Below are 16850 nucleotides of genomic sequence, written 5' to 3'. Positions count from 1 at the left end.
ATCAGATGTGTCGTGGCTCTGGGACTTTCCACATGCCATAACTCCTCCCTAAAGCCCTCTTTGACCCCAACACCCCAAGCTTATGCTGGGGGAATGTCATTTTATAAAGCCCAGCTCAAGTGGCACCTCCCCGGGAACTTCCCCTCATGCCTGGGCTCCGTCCCCAGGGAGTTGGTCTCTCCTGCCTGGCCCTGTGCCTCCGCTGCTCTGCTTTCTAGCTGCCTTTGCTCAGGACCCGCGAGCTCACAGATGGAAGGTCCAGGCCTGCTGCTCTGTCCTTCGTGCCTTCCCCTCAGATCTACAGAGTTGGAACTCAACAGATGTTTGCAGAATCGGATCACATAGATCAGTTTGCAAACGAGACTTGAAGGAAAGATCCACATAAAGATCCACGGAGCTTCACTGGGTTCCCGTGGCTCAGTGCCGTGAAGTAGCTCTGGGAGTCATTGCTGAGGCACAGTGAGGGCTGATTTTTCCAGACCCCACAGTGTTCTCAGCTTGGCACATATCAGGTAGCCTCCTTCCTAAAGGCTCCACTCATGAGCAGTTCTAGATTCTCACACATCCTAGAACGCTGTGGCCGGGCCTGTGGAAGTGGCCAGAACCCAGCAGCTCTGAGCCCGGGAGAAACCCTGATGCCCTGGAAGCTCCTCTGGGTTCTTTTCCTGGGTCTGAGGTCTCCCAGGCCCCCACCCCTGGTAAGCACCCCTGGACTTGGCCTCTCCTCTCCCCCTCCACCCCTGCACTGCCCCCACCCACCCTGGCCTCGGCGCCTGACTTCTGGTTCCTGTTTCGGGGCACCATGACTTCTTTTCCAGGTTCTCGCCCAGCTTTCTCTTTTTGGGCAAAAGGAGAAGGACAGCTTGTTGAAGTCACAAACCTAACATGGCTAGTGTTTTGATGGGCTTTCAGCTTCTTGATCTGTTCGTGATCTGGTGGAAGGCCCTGCGGGTGTTACACTCATCCCTAAAACGTCCCTTTGTACATTCTACTGGTCTACCTGCCTCTCTCCCAGAGTGGCTCGTGGTATCTGTCATGTTGTCACTACTATAAACGCTTTCACTTCCTAGTACACCTGTTGGTGTTCTGTTACCTATTTGAGTACTGTTACGTAGTACAAGGTGGCACTGTTACATATGGTAATAAGGTTCCCTAAATGTTTTGGTTATCTTCATGGCTTCTTCTATCTGAGACTGTCCTGGAAAGTTCTTCTTCATTCCAAGGAGCAAATAACAAATAAAAGGAGAAAGTTTGGCTTCTCCCAGGAAAGCAAAAGTGACAAAGCATTAATGGAGAAATGTCAGGCGCCAGATCTGGGGTCTGTGCATGTGTTGGTGGGGTGGAGATCTTCAGGGCACTTTGTCAGCTCTCGTCTTCCTACCCTTAGCAGAAATGTCCTTCCTCCACCCCTTGTCATGGGCTGGGGACCTGCCCAGCCAGTTGTTGAGTGGAGTGGGAATTTCACTTCCAGGTTCCAGTGCAAAGCCCTCTGGAGCCCACAGGACAGCTGGAAGCGTTCCTGGGCACCCAGTGTCCTGGGTGACTCTGACAGGCCATACCCCCATGGGCCTGCAGCCCGAGAGGCCAGGCATGATGAAGAGATCAACCCGGGCATGTTCTGATCAGCCTCATGGAGATGAAGTTCACCCTTTTCAAGTGCACAACTTACTGTTCTTTAGTATATTAATGGAACTGAGTCCCTTTCACAACCGCCTGATTTTAAAACATCTTCATGACTTCAGAAAGAAGCCCCACACCCATTGCCACAGCCTGCACTGTCCAGAGCTCTGAGATTCGGGAGAGTCTGCTGATACTGCAGCATAACCAGCCCACCCTGCCTGGCCCAGGGACTGGTTCCAGGCCTGGAAGAAGCGTGTCACATGACAAACACGCACCGTCCGCCATTGTCTTAGGACCAATCCCGCGTGCAGAGGACGGAGTGAAGAGGGGGATGGGTGGACATGTCAAGCAAGCATGGCAGACCCTTGCTGTCCTGGAGCCAGGAGTGTGGCTGTTTCTTGCTGCGAGCCTGTCTGACTGACTGGGCTGGGGTGAATGCCAGCGCAGTCCTGCCGTCCCAAGCAGCCCCTCAGCTTGGCAGTCACCTTCTGTGTCCCTGAGGATGTCTGTCCCTGTCCTGTACCACCAGGGCACTTGGTGAGAGTCCCCTGGACCTCTGGCTGAGCAGGTTTACTTTGTCTCTGGTGCTCGTCTTTGTTTCGTCGTCGCCTTCTCTGTGTGTCAGCATGAGGGCTCTGGAGAGGCAAAGGTGCAGAAGTGACACATTTCCCAGCCCTGTGGTGCTTCTCCTGGGGTTGTCTCTGAGCAAAATCAACAAGGAGGGCTGGCGTGTCTTCACAATGCCCCCAGCCCAGGCCCAGCCTCTGCTGGGGCCTGGCCGCCCCTCCTGTTCCCAGGCACTGGCTGCTTCTGTCAGAGCGCGCGTGTTCCCTCACTGCTCTGCAGGACCTGCCCTGGGTTTCAGGGCTTCCTGTCTGGTGACCCAATAGACCCTTCTCGGAGCATACATTTCTGAGAGTGAAGTGGTCTGGGGCTAGCCGAGGGTTCTTTTGTGCCCAGCCCTGTGGGGTAGAGTGGGGCTGCTGACCAAGGGCTGGCCCGGCATGTCTAGCCACTTCCAGTTCAGTGGGGCTGATTGGGGGCCATTCAGAAGGGTCACGCAGGATCTTGCGTGTTGGGAACTGGAGTGAGACCCCGGCCATGAGTGTTGTGGGGCCGACAGGGTGACGAGAACTCCATGTGTGGGTGGTCAGCAACTGCAAGGTCATCACTGTGAGCCTCAGGTCACTCATCTGTAGGATATGGGGGGTGGCTGTCCTGTCCATTGTTCCTCAGATGCCCAGTGGTGAGGCTAATGGCTGGGGAGACTTGTTCAACACCTGGATTCCCAGGCTGCTCCCAGCAAATCTGATTTTCTCAGTCTGGGTTGGTGCTGGGATCTGGCTCTTCATTCATGTCTCGACTTCGCCTCCCACCCAGGTCTGCTCTCCCCAGGAGGTGAGATGCGGGCTGAGCCTCGGCAAGCTGTGCAAGGTGTGGGGGCCATGGAGGAGGAGCTACCCCAGGCAGCATTCCTACATACTGCCCCGCTTTGTGTGGGAAAAGCACTTACCACACAGGGGCAAATCACTTGGTTGGGAGACAGGGACATTGTTGAGCTCTAATTGGTTGCTGAATAATTCAACCGCCCAGTTAGCAGGACAGGCGAGGGACCCTGCACAGGCCTGCTCTTTGGAGGGGGCTGCAGCTCTGTGCTGTTTGCTGCAGCCTTGACATCAGGTCACCATGAAGACTTTCTGTGCTCATTCACTTTGAGATTCTCTAGAACCGTTGTGGTCCTCAAGAGTCCAACAGAATAGAATGGGCAGCTGGGATGGCTCCTTTCCTAGTTGGACAACTGTTTCCTGGTTCAGCAGACCCGGCAAGGGTGCATCAGGACCCCGTATCTCAGTGGCTCTCAGACTTGAGGTGCATCAGAGCTGCCTGCTGAGCTGGCTAAAGCAGGGTGCTGGGCTCCGCCGCCAGGGTGTCTACTCAGGAGCTCTGGGGCGGGGCTCAGGAGGTGCTGCTGCTGAAGGCCCTGCTGACTTAGCGCTCTAGCCTGTGGGTGGAGCTTTCTACCGTCTAGGATGGGGACTTGCCTCCACTCAGCCCTGTCAGGAGAATATGAGGTGGTAAGTGCCCGAGACCTGAAGAGTGTCAGGGTGGCTGAACACCAGGGAAGTTGGGGAGAGGCGGTGTGCAGGGTGGGGTGGGGCTTCCCAAAGCAGAGAGGCTGGGAGGGTGGCCAGCACACATAGCCTGGCATGGCGTCCCCACAGAGCTGTGCAGAGCCGTCAGTGCTGCTGGAGGAGAGGGCCCGGGCTGGGCCAGCCGGGAGACCAGAGCAGGCCTGCAGGGGAGTGGAGAAGCCAACCACGGCGTGGGCTTCCTGGGAGGGGCAGGAAGTAGCGAAGGCTTTATAAAGGAAGGTCTGCAAAGGCCTGAGGAGTGCAGGCGGGTCTAGTGTGAACAGGGAACAGATCCACAGTGGCTTGGCTCCCTGGAGCCGACATCTGGAAATGGACTCTTCTGTATTTTGAAAAACATTTTCAGTAGGAGCTCATGACTCGTCTGTGCGACATCATTTCAAGGCTGCATCCCAGAGCTTTCTCTGTCCCCAGATTCCCTCCCCCGAGCCTCACTCCATGACTCCCCCGTGGTTCTTGAAATTTCACAATTATGGATTACTTCCTTTTCCTCTTCTCCAAGAGGCTCATTTTATAAACCAGAGATGCTCAGAGAGGAAAGTAACCTTAATGACCCAGCAGAGCACTCTGCTGGGTCACCTTCAAGGGAGTTTTCTCCAGGGTCCAGTGGGCAGGGGATGCGGGACAGGTACACGTTGACAGAGCTGGAGACAGGGAAAGACGAGGTGTGGCAGAGGTGGGTACCCCCATTTGGAGTCAGAGAGGCAGCAAGAAGACAGAGGTGGTGAAGGGGATCCCCCTGCTGAGGCCTGGGCATTAAGAAGGTTGAGTGGCATGAGACCAGGGCCTGGGTGTGAGGGAAGCAGAAGGCCATCAGTGTGCCTGGCACCCAGGGTAGTTAGCCCCCCTCCTGGCTTCTTTCTGCAGACACTGAGGAGGAGGCTGCCCTGGGACACCAGCCTGCTCCCCTCCTGCTGAATGACCGGGAGGGGCTGGAATGACTGGGAGATTTGCAGGGGGGAGGCAGGACACAGTGCCTCTCTCAAGTCCTGTTCCTGAGTCTATTAGATAGACATGTCCCCAAAACCATAAGGGAAGAGAAGCTCTATTCTAATTGTATTTGAGGATGAGGGTCTGAAAAGGAGATTGCCAGTGAGTCCTTTTGCCGGCAATTAATCACCTCCCTATTTTCCGGTTTCCAAGTCAATTTTCTCCAGGCCGGATGGTCTGTCTGTGAGAACCGTGTTCAGATGCGGTGCACAGACAGCCTCCGACAGGAAGCCATTATGAGCGCATTCATTAATTGTGTTCAGGTTGAGGATGGGATGTCAGCAGGAGTGCCAGCGGCTTCCGTGGGCCACGTGGCAGGCCAAGCGTTGCCCACAGGTGTGTTACACAGGTGCATTCCCCACAGGTGTGTTACACAGGTGCACTCTGGGCAACCCCACAGCACTGCTTTTGTAGAATGATGTGACCGAGATGCCAGAGGCTGGAGGCCACTAGCAGCTGAGTGCCTTCTGTTCCACAAAATTCAGGAGGAAAATCCGGAAGGAGAACTTGGAAGGCCCAGGAGGCGTCTGAGGTGGAAATGAAGCCTTTTAGAAGGGGAAACACGGTGTCCTCGTCTCTCTCTCTCCTGCCCATGCTTTCATGCAAAATGCAGGGATGGCCCTGTGGGCCTGACTTCCCGGCCTCAATTCCAACCTCACCGCTTCCAAGCTGTGAGGACTGTGGGCAAGTCATGCAACCATTCTGCTCCTCATGTGTACCTGTAGAGACCCAGAGGTATCCTGAGGACTGTGCATGGAGTGCCTGGACCTTAACACAGACAGCTCTGTCCTGCTCTCTTTGTTGTCACGAAAGGGTTTGGCTCCTCAAGAAAGGCCCTGTGCGCATTTCCTGGAAACGCCCGTATCAAGGGCATTCGTGGTTTTAACATCCGCGGTAGACAGAATCAGAGGATCTGGGGGCACAGGAACTCTCCTTCAGCCCAACAGCAGGTCCGAGGCTGAGCTGAACCTGCAGCTCTGTTTCCTGTGAGACACAGACTGTGCCCACCTACCACTCTAACACTCCTGGTTACAAAGAGATAGGGAAACTCATTTGCCAATCAGCAAACCCAGGAAGGACTGATGAAGGAATCAATGAAGAAGGAGGAGGGCTTTCTGCACAGCTAGAGGCTGTGATGTTAGGCAGTGGGGGAGTCTTGGTGTGGTAAACAGCACGCTATTTGGAGTCAGGGGGCCTGGACACTGTCAGTCCAGTCCTCGTTGACTCTGTGATTCTGGGCTGGAACTGTCTGCATCTGTTTTCACCTCAGTGGATTGGGTGTAACTGTCCTTACCCGGGTGACTTTGAGGGCCCAGAGTTGCTGGATGGGAAGGCTGTCAGAGACTGCAAGCTCTGAGAAAGCAAAGGATTATTTCATAGCACTTCCTGTTTTCATCCTGCTTTCAGGCTTCTGCAGGACTTTGCTCAGCCTCTCTGATTTAATGTACTGCAGTTGGTCAAGATGCATAGACAGCTGGGGCGCACGGCTTACCCAAGGCTACCCCTGAGAGCCAGGGGTAAAGGAAAGGGTGAAGGCGTCTTCCTAACAGGTGCGTGGCGTGGACTTTGGGCTGTCACACGTCAGTCCCTCCTTTAGACTGCGAGGCAGTGTCTCCCCACAGGGAGCAGGGAGCTTGCAAGCCTGCAGCAGGACTGTGTGGTCTGGAGGAACCGTTTGGCTGAGGGACATGCTTACAGCTACTGCCCTTCTAAAGTCTTTGAATTGGGGCCCCCTGTGCTGGCTGCTGGCTTCATCTTCCTCTCCAGTCCCTGCCCCATGCTTTCCAGAGTCCAGGGAATTGTAAGCAGTGGAGATCTGCAGGGCTTCCTAGGTACATCCCAGAATAAGCACGTTGGGAGATATAGAAGACATGAGCCATGGCTTTTTGGCTATAACGAACTGCCATCTCACACCCACACATGGCTGGGCTGGGGAGGGTGTGTGTCAAGGGATTCAACTCTTTGGAGGGTAATTCAACAAAATCTGGGAAATTTTAATGCACATACTTTTTGACCCAGAACTTGCACTTCTATGAATTTACACTACTAACATCCAGGCTTATGCAAGAAATGGCATTTGTACAAAGTTGTTCATTTCAGTTTTGTTTGTAAGGGCACAAGATTAGAAACAACCTAATGCCCATCAGTAGGAGACTAGATTCATCCATTGATAATACAGCCACAAGGTGGAATAGTATGCAGTCATAAAAAGAATAAAGATGCTTCTATATACTGATCTAGGACAATCTTGAAAATATCTTGATGAAAGCAGGGTGCAGATCACTATTATAGTATGGTCAGTTGTGTCAAGAAGTGCAAAATTAATGCATATTGATGTTTGTTTAGGCGTGAGTTCTTGGTTAGAAACATCAGGAAATGTTAATGAAGAGCTGGGTGGTGGATGACAGGGCCGGGAGAGCAGCATTTTGCTCGGTAACTGAATGTGCCATTTAGATTTTGAACGTGAACGTGATTCATGTCAGTGGTGGGGAGAATAACGCTCCCTGAAGCTCTCCACGGTACCGTGAACCAGCGAGTGTGGTATGTTGCTGTCCGTGGTGACAGTAGGGTCTTTGCAGGTGGGATTCAGATTTACAGTCTGAGGTGGGAGAATAATCCCGGCTTATCCATGTGCACCTGTTCTCCTCACGTGAGCCGTTAGCAGCTGAGAACCTTTCTGGACCATGAGCAGAGGTGTCACGATGGACAAACCCAGAGAGATGCTGGGCTGCTGGCCCTGAAGATGGCCTGGGGGTGGGGGAGGCCCAGGAGCCAAGCCCCACCATGGCCTCTCGCAGCTTGACAAAGCCAGGAAGCGTCCCTCCCACAGAGCCTCCAAAGGACAGAAGGAACATGGGCAGTGCACACCTTCCTTCCCGCTGAGCCGCTCTACCTCCAGACCACGAGATACATTCTGGTCATTCGGGACGCTCGGTTGTGGCAGTTTGCTCCGACAGTAATAGGAAGGCCCACACTGTGTTCGAGCCACTCGGGAAGAAAGCAGTTTTCGGAAGATGCTCTGGGTATAGTTAGGGGACGACTTGTGACATGTGCACCTGAGACACACAGTAGTTTTCAGGTCAGAGCCCTGAACACAGGGAACCCGGCTTGTACCGTGAAGGATGGTGGGATTGTCCGCTGCAGGCCAGGTGCTGTGCCAGCTGCAGAGGCCACGATGTGGAAAAGCCGCGGGGCCCCCAGGGCAGCTCTGCCGTCTCTCTCCACTTCCCCTTAAACTGGCCCCCCGCAGGCAGGTACCGTGCCCCCACCCACCGTGGCGTGGCGTTGTGGGCCCTTCGCCATCTTGGGCCTGGGTGGGCCAGTTTGGACCTCATTCCTCTGCTATGGCCGGTCTCCAGTCTGAAGACCTCCAGGGAGCAGAACCTCACCCCTCAAGGGGCTCGGCTCTGCTCTCCATCTTTCTCCTTCGCGCTCGGCCTGGGCACCATTCATTCCAGCCTCTCCCGAGGGTCAGGTGACACCGGGTTTCTGCCCTGGGAGTTATGTGTCCTGACTCCTCTCCGAGACCACCGCTTCCTCATGTAGGGGTCTGCTTTATTCATGTGTCACCCACCTGTCATCTCAACAGGGACTCGCTGGAGCCGTCCTGGGCTTTCTCCTCTAGTTGTGAAGAGAAAATCCATCCCTGTTCTTCTTGGCCATTTCCTCTGTCCAGGCCCATTTAATACTAGAAAAGACACAAAGGGAGCAGATGATTTCCCCTCCTCGGGTCCTCCCATACCAGCATGCAGGCCAGGGTGCTGGCACTCCGGTTTACAGGAGCCACTGAGCCACCAATGGTCTTCTCAAGTCCCGCCAGCAGTGGTCAGCCAGAGCCACGTCCAGGGCTGCACGTAGAGGCCCGACCCCACAGCCCTCGCCTGCTCCCCTCCGCTTCCTCCTGCCCTCCTCTCCCCTAGCTTCCTGCGCCTCTGCTGCCTCCCTGAAGGCGTCTTCATCTGTGAAGAGCAGATGACAGCACGCATATCCAGGTGGCCTGTGTCCACTCTGTAGCTCTTGGAACCCTGGCCTACCAGAGGGAATGTCCTGCCAGCACCGGCGGAGCCTCTGGGTGCCACAGTGGTTCCATCAGGGAGATGGCAGGGTCCTCGGGAACAAAGCAGCCAGGTCGCCACCTGCCCCAATGAGAGACTGTGGTCAGTCTCTCCTGGGGGACATGTTCTGGAACCAGGCAGAGGAGGGTTTGATCGAGACCCCTCGCCTTCCAGCTGGGTGGCCTCCTTACTCACCCGTCCTCAGCCTCACTTGACTCGGCTGTGAACTTGAGAGCGGACTCGCACCTAGGGTGGCTCCAGAGGCGGGTCTAGATCTACATCCAAACTCGCCTTCTGGTCTGGCTCCTGTGGCGACGTCGACTCCTGACAGTGTGCAACCCTCAGCCCCTCGGGAAAACCAGATGGCAGAGCAGGAAAAGGTGCCATGCGGGGTCAGGGGTCGCGACAGTCGCTTTGATGTATCCATGGAAAATGCCTGGTGGTGGCAGTTGCTCTTCTTTTGCAAGGTTCCTGCTGATTTGCAGACGGTGCCGGCTCATTTCTGAGCCACCGTGCGGCTCCCAGAGGCAGGCAGGGCTGCGATTTGCAGAGGCCACCAGCCCTCTGGGTGGAACTTCAAGTCCAAGTCCGTCCAGCAGGGCTGCTTCACCACCTCGCCACCAGGCCTCCCAGGCTCCTCCGCTGCTTCTCAGAAGGACATCCGTCCCCTGCCTTCTCAGCCTCCCTCCTCGGCCTCCCATCCTCCGCTGCCCCTTTCTGTCTTTTCTTGTCGACCTCCCATCTCCCTCAGGGGCCCTCACAGGGTCTCCAGGTGACTTTACTGTTTTGTCCCCAGAGCCCTCCCCCTCCTGTGGCTGGAACCTGGCCTTTCTACAGATGTTACTGTCCCTCAGAACCATTCTCCCCCAATGCCTGGAAACTCTGGAATTCTCTTTTCTGACCCCAAACCCCCCAGGCTCTCTGCTGCCTGCATTGCTGAGCAGGAAGTGCCAGGGTCCCCACAGGACAGTGGCAGGGTTGTTGACAAACGTGGGAGCTGACTGGGGCAGGTAAGGGAGAGGCTGCCGGTCTGGCGTGGAGGGGTGTGTGGGTGGACGCTGGCTTGTGCCCTCACGGGTGGGGTGAGTGAGGTGCCTGGCCCACCTGCAGGGAGAGGATCACCACGGGCTCCTGGCTGGAGAGGAGCCGCCTCCGACCTCAGGCCTTGGAGAGCTCCCCAGGAGGCAGGGCCAGAGAGCCTGGTGGCAGCATTTCTCTCTTAAGGAGAAAGTGAAAGGCAAGGGCAGAGAGATCCTGGGGGACTGGTTTGGGGAAAAGGGAGGACAGCAGAGATGCCGTCTGAGCTTGCCTTCCCTTCCACCCCGCGGTGATGTGGATGGTCTGGGAGAACCCGTGGGCTAAGCTGAAAGAAGTGAGAGGGGCCCAAGCAGACCCCCGTCTCCCCCATGCAGACAGGGCTCAGCGGCTGAGGCCAAGGCCAGGGCCAAGTCCTCTGGTCAGCAGAAACGGCTAAGCCTGGCTCTCCTCCCAAGCACCCCTCCGGCCCTGACTCAGGCCCGAGCTTGCCAGGTCCAGGGGTCCCCAGTTACACAGCAGAGGCAGCTGCTGTAAGCAGGGGTGCCACCCTGGGGAGCCCGACCGGGGTAATAGGTAGAGAGGAGAGAGCCAGAGTGGCGGGAACGGCCCCCAGCACAGCGCAGAGCCACGGTGAGGGCGGCGTGCGTTGGGCAAGGTGAAGTGATGGCCGCATTTCAACCTTAGGGCATTCTGTGGAACGAGGCTGGGGACAGGTGTTCAAGCAAAATTTAGTCTTTCCTTTTTTTAAAAAAAATATTTTTAGTTGTAGATGGATACAATACCTTTATTTGGCTTATTTAGTTTTATGTGGTGCTGGGATCAAACCCAGTGCCTCACACGTGCCAGGCAAGTGCTCTACCACTGAGCCGCAACCCCAGGCCATTCTTTTTTTTCTTTTTAATTTAGATTTATTTATACCTTTGCCACAAATGGAAGAGAAATATGCAAACATTTAAAAAATACCTCATTCAGTAGGGTTAAAATAAAACACATTCACTTGAAGGAGTCTTATTTTGTTTTCTGGAAAAGTCATCATATTGTGGAATGTATTATCTGTATTGCTAGATAGTTACTTCCATGGGCAACATAGAGTGTGAGAGGCAAATAGGACCAAGAGATCTCATACATTCATTTAAAAATTTTATAGATGTTGTAGCCAGGTACAGGGGCGCTTACTAGTAATCCCAGTGGCTTGGGAGGCTGAGGCAGGAGGGTCAAAAATTAAAAGCCAGCCTCAGCAACTTAGCAAGGCACTAAGCAACTCAGTGAGCCCCTGACTCTAATAAAAATACAAAATAGGGCTGGGGATGTGGCTCAGTGACTGAGTGCTCCTGAGTTCAATCCCCAGTACCAAAAAACAAAACAAAACAAACCAAACAAACAAAATATATATATATATATATATATATATATATATATATACACACACACACACACACACACACACACATATATAAATACATATATTATAGATGATGTAGTGGAGGCTCAGAGCTAGAAGGTGATTTGCCCAAGGTCCTTCAGCCAGTGGCAGAGCTGGACCTTGAACTTGGCTCTGTGGTGCACAATGGATTTAGGAACTGGGTTCAGATGCTGTGTCTTGGGCAGAATCAGCTGAACTGGGGCCTCCTTCTGTCGCTTCAGGTCAGCACCAAGGCCTGGGGGGAATTCTGGGGGGTCTGAAACATCTGCCCAGGAGCAAGCCGACAAGACCCTGTGCAGGTGGGGTGGGGTCGGGGTTGCGGGTGCTGGTGAGTCTGGGTTGCAGAACGGAAGTGTAGGGCCGCCTGGGGCAGGGAGTTGAGGGTGGTGTGAACCTGCCCAATGCCCACAGGAGCTGCAGGCATCTGGAATGTCTTGTGACAGTTTTTCTAGAATAACCTGCCTCAAGCACGTCTGGAACCGGTTTGAAGGGTGGCAGGGAGCCCTGAAACAACAGAAAGAAGAGAAGGTCAGCCGCCCTTGTCATCTCGCAGGAGCCAGCTCCCAGGGGCTGCTGTTTGCTTTGCATTTCCTGCAAGAGAGGCCGAGAGGGCTCCAAGCCCACCGCCTGTCCAGCATGGATCTGCAGCAGCTCCTCTCCAAACATCTACCCGCTTGCTTCCTATTTTTACTCTTAATAACTGTACGCTGGGGGCTGCCAAGGTCACCCTGTTGCTATAGTGAGGTGATGGCGCCAGTCTTCCAAAGCGCTGGACCCTTGGCTCCGAGGAAAGACACGATCTGAGCTGCTTTATTTTTGGGTTTGACTGAAAAGATTTAACGTGTCATTTTCCAGCCTTTGCAATGATGGTGGCTTGTACTGAAAACGCATAGAGCCTCAATAACAAAGAATAACTGGCCGTTCTGGGGAGCGGACTGCTGAGAACGTGGATAAGATGCATCTTAAATGACAAAAGTGAGGAAACATCATCTGGAAAATCTCAAAAAGGACAAACAAAACCAGCCGCAGTTCCTCTGCTGTGGCACGGCCTTCCTGGTCCTTTGGAGTTAGATGGCCCTGTGGTCAGTAGTCCTAGTGGTGCACGTGGTAATGCTGGTCCCTGCTGTACTGCCACCACTAAGTGGCTGCTCCTCTGATGGGGTGACTGTGCCTCGGCCTGTCCTCAGCCCCTTCCCCATGCCCTCCACCACACACACACACACACACACACACACACACACACACACACACACGAGCCCTGCTAATCAAAGGGTGACCTCAGACCAGAGACATGGGCAGCCCCAGGGGGCTGGTTAGAAATGCAGACTTTGGACCCATCTGGGGCCCAGTGAGCTGGCAGCTGTGTTTGCATTTGGACAAGATCCCCAGGTGATTTTTTTATTACCTGCGTGTTGAAGTATGACAGGCCTGGTCCCCAAATCTCATCCCCCTGGCTCCAGGGTAGAAGCCACAGCCCTACCCTGTGGCTGGGTAGAGACCAGAGGGGGCATGGAGATGGAGCGAATGGGGAGGGCTCCAGGCCAGTGGGATGGCTCATGAGTGAGGGCCAGGAACTTTGCAGGGGGTGGGGTTGCGGTTTAAGGAAGTGCTACCAGCCAAATCCTCCAAAGATGCCAGATGGAACATTCAGAGTCCAGCGGGCTGTTGGAGCAGTACCGTGAGTTTGGGTAGCACAAGCACCCCTCCCATTCACTCCCATTTTATAGATGAAGAAGCTGAGGCACAGAGACGTTAAGTTGCTGACCCAAGGCCACACAGCTAATAGGTGGTGGAGCTGGGATACAAGCCTGATTCCAGAGCTTGCAAGCCTTAACCATTGTAAGATAAGGCCTCCAAAGTGTGGGCCAAACAGCAGGTTGAGGGGGCCAGTTTACAGGGGTGATTAGGGAGTAATCTGAGTTCACATATGTACTGATAGCCCAAGAAAGGATTTGAACCCAGGATATTTTAGGTATGAAACTGATCCTCTTCCTACCTGGCACACATCATCAACAAGGTGTGGAGCTGTTCTCTATCTCTTAACAGCTTCTCTCCTGCCTACCTATTCCCAGGTTTTAAAACCCCCTCCTGCACCCAAAGACGGATCCCCTCATCTCTTCATGGTGGACAGAAACAAGGGACAAATCTTAGACGTCTTTCCTCAGTCCTTAAGAGTGAAAGATTAGGACCGGATGTTCATAAGTGGACCTGGTTTAGTATTCAATTTAACTGCCCCACGTTACGGTTAAGAAAACAGGCCCAGAGAGCTCAGGCACCTTGTCTGAGGTCACACAGCCAGTTAGTTACAGGCAGGAAGCAGTGATTCGGGATGCAGTGCTCTTCAGCTGATACGATTGTATCTGTGCCCTCGGTTCCCCCGGTGTCCTTCCAGGCCAGCCAGCACCGAGCTGCTGGGTTGCTAAGTCCGTATAAACTCAGCCTTAAACTCAGGCTGGAGGATGCAATGGATGAATATCTATTAAAAACATATACGCATATACTTACATATATACACTTATATACATAGGTATCTCCGTCCTGCAGGGTAGGGGTGTGTCCAGAGATGCTTGAAAGCACCCCTCCCCCCAGACGCTCCCGTCTCACTCCCCAGGGGTAGCCACTTAACAGTGCTGTCTCCCACGGCTCCTTGATTTTCCTGCCAGCCCTGGGTTGTGTCGGATCCATGCCACAGCAAGGCTATTTTTAACAAGCATCCCAGGCTTCAGGGGGTTGAGGAGAGGGGAAGAAAAAATATTCCATTTGTATATTTTTAATCCACACACATCTGAGCAAGCAATGGCTTTCCTGTCCCCGCTGCTGGCCTTGTGGCAATGGATGAGACCCTGGGAGCTGGGTAATCCTTTCTCTTCCCCTAACGAGGCTGGAGGGCGCCAGGTTCAGGCCGTTTCCGGCGTGCTGGCGGTCTCAGCTGGCTGCCTCCTGATCCCGCCGCCCCCAGCCCTCTCCCTCTGGGCAGCCTGGAGATCCTGGCCGGGTCTCCGAGAGCAGGAGGCCTGGGAACCTGACTCTCTGGGCCAAGCTCCTATTTAGAACTGTCTCCAGCCAGACGCTGGCCTGGTGCCCACGTGGGCTCTGGGCAGGGGCTGCCTTCACGTGGGCAGATTCCGAGTGGGCACCAGCCCACTTGGAATGTAAACATGATCCCTGTGCCCGGGAGCTGGCAGCAGAGTCGTGCTCCTGGGCACAGAGGGAGCCTGTGCTGGTAGACAGGGGGTCATGGCCTGGGAAGAAGGGTGGCGGCGGAGGGGTCCACTCCCTGTCCCCCCGTCCCTGCTCATGTTCTTCACCACTCCCCAGGTGCCCTGGGCTCTGCTCCTGCCTGTGAAGGGTATCCGTCGCCCCTCTTTGGGCCAGACAGTGCCCCAGTCTGGTCCCTTCCTTTCTGCTTCGTGAGCTCCCGCCGGTGGGACACGAGCAAGGCCGCTGCTGCAGGGCCCGCTCCACCTCTCCCCTCTGGAGAAGCCAGACCCTGACCCCCTGGGACGGCACCCTCTGTGAAAGGTGGCCAAGGGGGACGTCATTCCAGAAGGGTCTTTCAACAGGGCCAGCGAACAGGTCCGCAGCCCCCTCGCCTGCTTTCTTTTGCAGGACAGTGTGCGGTGATGGATGCACCAGACCCACTGAGCCAGGCTTTAAATCGTGGCCCTCTTAGGTGACAAATGCCGTGCCTCAGCCCTGTGAAAACTCTTTTCTTTTAAAACAATTCCTTCCAGGAAGGCATCGTGGTTCCTACGCTCCTACCTCAGCTCTTTCCTGAACCACTGCAGGGGAGGCCCCGTGCTCATCCATCCACACTGCAGTGTCCAAGGAGACGGTGCTGGAGACCGGGCGGGGGCTCCCCCTCTCTGCTGGTCCGACTCGGGGACCCAAGTGGCTTGCTCACCAACTCTCTGGAGAGGAGGAGGCTCCCTTCCTGTAGCCAAATATTCAGAGAGAATCAAAATGCAGCATCAAGACTTATGTCTGTAGACTCGTACCAAGGCAGAGCCATGTCCTCACCCCCCTGGCAGTCCCCATTGGCCTGCCCGTCCTCCCCACCGGCCCGCATCAGGGGAGAAGGGCGCCCAGAGCGGTGCTGAAGCTTGAACAGGAATTCCCTCCCGCTCTGTGTCCCTTCCCTTGGTGCTGCGGATGGAATCCAAGCGCAGCTCTGCCACCAGCCAGTCCCCAGCCCGAGCAGGTATTCCTTTGTATCTCCGGAAGCCCCGCGGTGGAGGTGCAGTAGAGAAACGAACAGAGGGTGGACAAATAGACGGGCGAGCACATGGGAGCGCAATCTCGGCTCCAAAGGGACTTAAACTCGGATGAAAGGGGATGGGCAAGCGCCGGGGCACTGGGCGGCTGAAGGGAGCCCTGGGGATGGGCGGCCCCTCTTTATCGGAAAGAGCCCGCGTGCCCGGAGGAGCGGCGTCGTCGACGGAGCAGGGAGGTCAGGGGATGACGAGATCCGGAAGCGAACGCAAGGCTGCCCTGAGTGTCCCTCGTCCTTGGGAAAATTGCCTTTTCATATGGTTGGGAGTGGACTGTGCAATTTTTCTTGGAGAGTTAATTGTTCGGCTGACAGCACAGATAATTAGGACTGAGAATCCCGGAGTGAGGGCGACAGCACCATCTGCTGTGAATATGTTTCGGCCCCACCTCGCAGGAGAGCCCGGAAGTGCGGCTAGGCACCCACCCCCACAAAGACGTGTGCGCCTGGGGCCAGCAGCTGACCAGGTAGCTGGGGGCTGGGATGGTGCCTGGCTTCTTACGGGTGCAGTTTCTTCTCCTTCCCCACAGCATCCACTGCCCATCGCAGGACTCACTAAGAGCTCCAAGGACCCATGGGCAGCCGGGGCACAGCACTAATGCCAGAGGACTGGTTTTCTGTCACTCACTGGGGCCTCCTGTGTTGACGCCTGGGCCTCTGTTGACTGGAGTGAGCATGTGGGTCTGCACTGAGCCACACGGCTGTCGTGGATGTTGCAGGTCATTTTCCTGCAAATTCTGTGGATCTGCACCTGGCCTGGACTTCCTGGGCTTTGACCTGTGCTGCTTGTTCTAGCAGGAGTCTGGCCCTGGCCTCCATGGCCAGGCAGGGTTGTCCTCTGTGCACATCCTCTGTTTCAGTGAGAGTTGAACTGTTATGGAGTCCAGAGAGATTCCTGCTGTGCAGGAGCTGTGGAGACCTTTCCTCACGGGGGCAGAGCTTCACAGATTTTCCCTTTTTATTTTTGAGGAGTGTATCACATATGTAAAAGAGCATATGAGATGTGGATAAGCCTCTTGGAGTAATGATAATAACTGCAACCAGGCATGGTGGTGCATGCCTGTAATCCCAGTGGCTCAGGAGGCTGAGGCAGGAGGATCATGATTTCAAAGCCAACCTCAGCAACTTAACAAGGCCCTAAGCAACGTAGGGAGACCCTGTCTCAAAATAAAAAATAAAAAGGGCTGGGGATGTGACTCAGTGGTTATGTGCCCCTGGGTTCAGTCCCTGCTACCAAATAATAATAATAATAATAATAATAACAACAACAACAACTGCCTTGCTTTTTAAAGGGGCTTCTAAGC

General features: G+C 54.8%; 1 protein-coding gene across 3 annotated transcripts in view; it reads left to right on the top strand.

Annotated features, from left to right (window-relative positions):
* ZBTB7C (zinc finger and BTB domain containing 7C) overlaps window positions 1-16850 on the top strand; it is a 327812-nt gene that overhangs the window by 48170 nt on the left and 262792 nt on the right. The window contains exon 2 of one of the 3 annotated variants that reach the window (XM_079108991.1): window positions 12132-12358. The exons of the other annotated variants lie outside the window; for them this stretch is intronic. The gene's annotated coding sequence lies outside the window, so the exon portion shown is untranslated. The remainder of the gene's footprint in view (window positions 1-12131; window positions 12359-16850) is intronic. 3 annotated transcript variants of the gene reach the window in all.

The sequence above is a fragment of the Sciurus vulgaris genome (assembly GCF_902686455.1).
Source record: "Sciurus vulgaris genome assembly, chromosome: 13".
NCBI lineage: Eukaryota > Metazoa > Chordata > Mammalia > Rodentia > Sciuridae > Sciurus > Sciurus vulgaris.
This window is presented reverse-complemented; position numbering and strand designations above follow the sequence as displayed.